The sequence below is a fragment of the Lutjanus erythropterus genome, chromosome 18 (genome assembly GCF_056507025.1).
Source record: "Lutjanus erythropterus isolate fLutEry1 chromosome 18, fLutEry1.hap2, whole genome shotgun sequence".
Taxonomy (NCBI): Eukaryota; Metazoa; Chordata; class Actinopteri; order Lutjaniformes; family Lutjanidae; genus Lutjanus; species Lutjanus erythropterus.
Genome location: NC_139334.1, coordinates 246,501 through 252,500, shown reverse-complemented (window position 1 = coordinate 252,500; position 6,000 = coordinate 246,501).

The following is a 6,000-nucleotide window of genomic DNA, read 5'->3' as shown; positions in this document are numbered from 1 at the left end:
TTTTTTTTTCCTGATAAAAAGGCCTGGCAGCTGTGACCCCTCCACAATAAAAGCCTCTGAGTGTTAAAACGGCAATAAGCAGCTGATCCGCAGACGAATCAAATGTCACATGACACGTTTCACACATATTACACACATTACACAGTCAGCAGCAGCACCTTATTTATTACTGTCAAATGTCAGTGAACGCATCACGTTGAAATAAAAACTCTTTGTTCTGCTTGAAATAATCAGTTTATCATTTTATCACACGAAGGAAAAAAATCCAAATGTTTTATCACATACAGGAGAATAAAGTCACGATTCAGACCCAATCTAATCAGTCTGTCACCTGCTAATGATTTGTTAATTAGTTTATCTTTGTTTTAATTAATTACTTAGACAAATTAAATTCATCAAATAATTAAAATTAAACGCCACGCGGCTTCATTTGTTGACTTTTTTCCCCAACAAAAATACAGAACAAACTGAAGGACCTGAACGCATCATGAAATATTCTTTATCATTTTAATGTTTTATTCATGTATTTATTTATTTATTTTCACATCTAGTGTCTCTTTGGAAATGAATTCAATTGGTAATTGTTTGTTTTTATGGATCAGTTTGTCCTTAAAACTTCAAAATAAAACAAACAATAAAATCGTATTTTTAAAATAAGTTATGTTTTTTAAATATTTCTTATGAAATAATTATTTTATTTGGAATCTTTAGATTTTTATCTTTGTGTTTGAGCAGAAACTTTCTCTTGTTTTTCAGTGATATTATCAGTCTTATGTTATCATATAATTCTGACATGTTTAAATATCTCTGGTTTATATTATTATTAATGATTATTAATATTATTATTATAGCTGTATTCTGATATATTAATCATAAGAAGCTGCCGTGAACGCGCGGCCGCTCCTCGGCTCCTCTCGGCTCTTCGTCTTTCCCGCTTCGGGGATCATGTTGGCGGATAATTAGCGGATAATTACAGGATCATTAGAGACATTTCGCGGCTCTGCGGCCAAAACGTGTGAAAAAGCTTCAGATCAAAGTGAAATCTGTCGGGATGTGTTCAGGTTCACGGAGCTGCGCCGGAGGTTACAGCCCACAAAGACTCACGAAATCCGGCGACAGCGGCGGCGCTTTGAGGCTCTTTGAGGCCGCAGGAGGCGCACCGTGTTCGGCTTGTTCAGCAGCGTGTCGGGGGGGAGGGACAGAGCCGAGACACGGCCGAGACACGGCCGAGGGCTGGCGGGCCGAGCCGAGTCCCTGCTCCGACAGGTCCGACAGAAGACACAGAGGAAGAAGAAGAAGAAAAACAACAACAACAACAAAACAACAAAACAAAGTGGAGACAAAACGAGCGAATAAACACCGAAAACAACACACATAAAAAAAAAACGTTAAACGTTAAAACAACAAACAACAAAAAGAAAAGAACAAAAGAGCCGCGAGAATCACAAGAAAACAAAACGAAATAACAAAACTAAGAAACAAAAAATCAAAACAAACAAATCACGAGCTGATCAATATGTTCGATTATTTCATAAAAACAACAAAACAGGCAGTCTGTTGTTTTTATTTTGTTTCATCAAACAAACCTTCAGTTCAAATCAGAACATTTACTTTGATTTGGATCATCGGAGATTATTGATCAATATCGGATTTTTGGTTTCACTTTCATCTGTCTGAGGCTGGAGACCAAAATGTTTCTACATCATTTTAACAGACCTTTTTTTTTCTTTTTCTTTTTTCCTTTTCTTTTCTTTTCTTTTCTTTTCTTTTCTTTTCTTTTCTTTTCTTTTCTTTCCTTTTCTTTTCTTTTCTTTTCTTTTCTTTTCTTTCCTTTTCTTTCCTTTCCTTTTCTTTTCTTTTCTTTTCTTTTTGACTGAAAGAAAACCTTGTAAGTGAATCACTCTGCAGTCGAGTTCAGACTGAAGAGACTCAAAAAGAAAAATCAATGAATTTATTGATGATTATTTCATCTTCATGTTTCATTTAAATATTTAAATTTGGGACACAGTGTCACAGCTGTATCGGCCTCTATCAGTATCGATTTATACTAGATGATCAATAACAGCTATAATAATATCTGATCAGACAATCAAATTCATTTGAATTCTTAAACTAAACGTTTCATAAAAACAATCAAAACCAACAGAACATTTGAGGATTCAGACACGTTGTTTTTGTTTACAGGTTCTATCGACCTCTTTTTGAAACACAAACATACAAAATGATCGATTATCTCATCGTATCGGCCCTGAGAGGCAGGTGATTATCGGTTATTGGTATCAGCTAATTAAAAAAAAAAAATCCATAATAATATTGTGTAATATTTGTTGATGTGATCAGATGTTTGATTTAGTTTTTTCAAACAGACAAAAATATAGAAAATAATCAAATAATCGATAACAGACAACTTATTATTGATCAATTAGCAGTAATCTAAGAGGCCTTTTATTGATATATAATCCCACATGCATCACTAATATTTGTTGGTGGCTTATTCGAAAGTGACAAATCTTTATTGATAACACTTCAGTGACGTCCAGAGAAAATCACGTATCTCCAAATAAATGTGGTGATGATGACATATGATCACATGTCGATCAATAAAACCTCTTAAAAACCTGATCAATAAACTGAAAACTGTTATTCTGGAGCACAGAGAAAATATTTATCAATGTTTAATAAGATGGAAAAACCCTAAACATTTTCTCTTTAATGATCAAATGATCAATTATTGATTAATAATAAACTAATCAAATCATCAACCAGTTATAAAGAGACTCCTCAGGTTCCCAAAATATGATAAAATATAAACTGAACCCTGAAAGAAAACTGAGCGATGGACCTGATGATGATCAGTGACAAAAAATCACCAACAGATCGATCAATGTTTCCTCGTTTTATTTGAAAATGACAGAATAAGTTAAGAACATGAAGAAGAAGAAGAGGAAGGAGAAGAAGAAGAAGAAGAAGAACATGCAGCAGAGTCGAAAACCACCGAGAATCAAACACACAACGACAGGAGGGCTTTAAATCCTCCATCCTTCACTCCTCCTGCAGACCTGGAGGAGGACGATGAAGACGAGGAGGACGAGGAGGACGAGGAGGACGAGGAGGACGATGAAGACGAGGAGGACGAGGAGGACGGTGAAGACGAGGAGGACGAGGAAGAGGAGGAGGAGGTCAGTGTTCGATAAAACTTTTTTTGTCCAGAAAAGAGAAGACTTCATTCATGCACATGGTGGTAGTAATAATAATCAATAATCAATAATCAGTGATGGAGTTTAAATACACAGTCATCAACAGTCAGAGAACAGACAGGAAGTGGTTTCTCCTTTTACACACAGAGTGAGAGTCGCCAAACAAAGATCCTCTACAAACATCCTCCATCAATTCTTTTTATTCTCAATTATAGAAATCAATCAAAACAAATTATCATCAAATTTCTTATTGACTCATTAGAAAAGTTAAAAATCAATAATTAGTTTCCTTTACAGAAACCTGATGTTTTCACATCAACAAACTTGTTTTGAGCTTTAATGTTGAACTTTGTAAAATCTGATCAATAAATAAAAACAAAGATTATAATTTTTCAGCCCTGAGTTTCGTCTGCAGGTAAAAATAAAACTAGATGTTTGAAGACGTCACCTCAGACTCATTTTCACAGTTTTCTGATGTTAAAAACGGTTTAAAAACATAATTTATCACATTAATAATTATTTGCAGCTTTTTAACCTTTTACATCAGCAGGAGTACTTGTACTTCATCAGTACTTCATTAGTTACTACAGTTAGTTGCTACAGTCGTATCATCAGAGTTTCAAACAATCAAAATTATAATGTGATAAAAATGACAAAAACCATTTATGACATCAGATTGATGTCAATAATCAATAATTCTCTCTGATGAACCCTGAACACTGAAAATGTTTATACATCTTTAAAGAGAAAAAAATGAAAAAGTAATCCAAAAGTATTCAGACTCGATTACATGTTTTTGTGTTACTAATTACAAACATCTCTGTGTAATTTGTACTCAGTAACTGAGTACATTTCAGAAGTAATCTGACCAAACGAGGGATCAGATACTGGATGAGAAGAGCTGAACGCCGCGTTCGCCGTCTGTGTCGAAATGATCACAACTTTCCTCCAAACTGATCGATAATTAAAAACAGATCGTTGTTTCATTTAAACTGTTTCTAGAAACAAACAAAACAAAAAGAAGTCCTTAAATTTGATTAAAATAAAAAAAAAATCTCTTTAATTAATTTACTTAATTTAATTTAATCTCCTTAATCTGATTCTCTTCCTGTTTAATAATCTGATGATTGATCCTGCTGTAAAATTAAAATGTTTTGTGTCACCTGCAGTGAAGAGACGAACATGATGTCAGATTTTTATGTTTCCGTCTCATTTAAACCCTAAAAACCATCAGATGTTCCTGAGAAGTCAGACTGAGGAGCCACATGCAGGATCTGATTCATCAATACTGATCTGATCGTCAGTTAAAACAAAATTCACCCAGAAATATCATCAGTTTTTTAATGTGACCTTTCTTTGAAAAACTTATTTTATCTCACAGTAAAATAATTGTTTGGATTTTTTTTTGTACTAATATTAAAAAGAGAAACATGGTCATGTTTAATCAATAATCAATAAAAACAGCAGATCAATAGACTGAGAAGTTTGAGCAGAGAAAAGATCAAATGTTGAAAAACTCATCAGGAATCTGCCCGGATACAGACGACGAGTACGGCGAGGCGGCAGCGTGTGAGTGAGAGACGTTTGTGTGAAGTGACCCTTTAAATAAAAATCCCTTTGATGTGTGTGTGTGTGTGTGTGTGTGTGTGTGTGTGTGTGTGTGTGTGTGTGTGGCGGGGGTTGTTTCTCAGTCTGAGGGTCATGACCCCTCTGGGGGTCAGCAGAGACGCAGACGAGGTCGTGGGAGAAATAAATATTTCTGATCAAAAATACAGCAATTACAAGAATTAATCTGTCGCCATGACGACCACGTCATCGTCATCATGTCCGGGACGACCTTCGACCTTTAAATCTTCGCAGACACAAACTGAAATTCAGTGGTCCCCCAACCTGTGGCTCGGGACCCTCTGAGGGGTCTTTTTTCGGACAGTTTTTCCTCTTTACGCCTCAAAAAACCAAAAATAATAAAAGAGAACAATGAAATAAGTTCAGTCTGATCAGCTGATCTCATGTGAAAGTTTCCTCCGTCTGAACAAACATGAAGCATCACATCTATAAAACGAACAGCGGTGGACGGTTAAATGAACTTTACACCGATGGTTGATGTATTTTTAAATGAATTCATCCACAGTCGGTGTTTTAACTGCAGCAGAGGGAGGAAGTTAATGGATGTCCTGCTGTTTTACACACCTGTTCAGGTGTTCACTACATTTCAAACATTTTCACCTCTTTATCTTTCTGTCAGACAGACTTTTCTGACAGGAAACCACCGTTACATCAGACAAACATCACTCTGATTTTATCTCAGAGAACTCAGGAGTTGTTGGTCTCCTGCTTCATCTGTCAGTGTGTTTGTGTTGTTGTGTTACACTGTAAGACTGTAACACTGTAGATTTCCCAACATGCATTGCATGTGAGTTAAAACTCTCCTGAGACCCTTCATTTTTACAGTTTGAAGAAAACATATGTAGATCTGCAATGATTAACCAATTATGAATTGACTATTCAATTAATTCCTAACTATTTAGATAATTAATTAATAGTTTTGAGTCATTTTTAAATTTAAAAGGTCCAAATTCTCTGATTTCAGTTTCTTAAATGTGAATATTTTCTGGTTTCTTTCCTCGTCTCTGACAGTAAACTGAATATCTTTGAGTTGAGGACAAAACGAGACACTTGAGGACGTCATCTTGGACTTTGAGAGACATTTTCTGACATTTTCTGAACCAAACAAATCACTGATTAATTGGGAAAATGATTGACAGTGAAAACAATCATAAGTTGGTGTATATGTTTATATGAT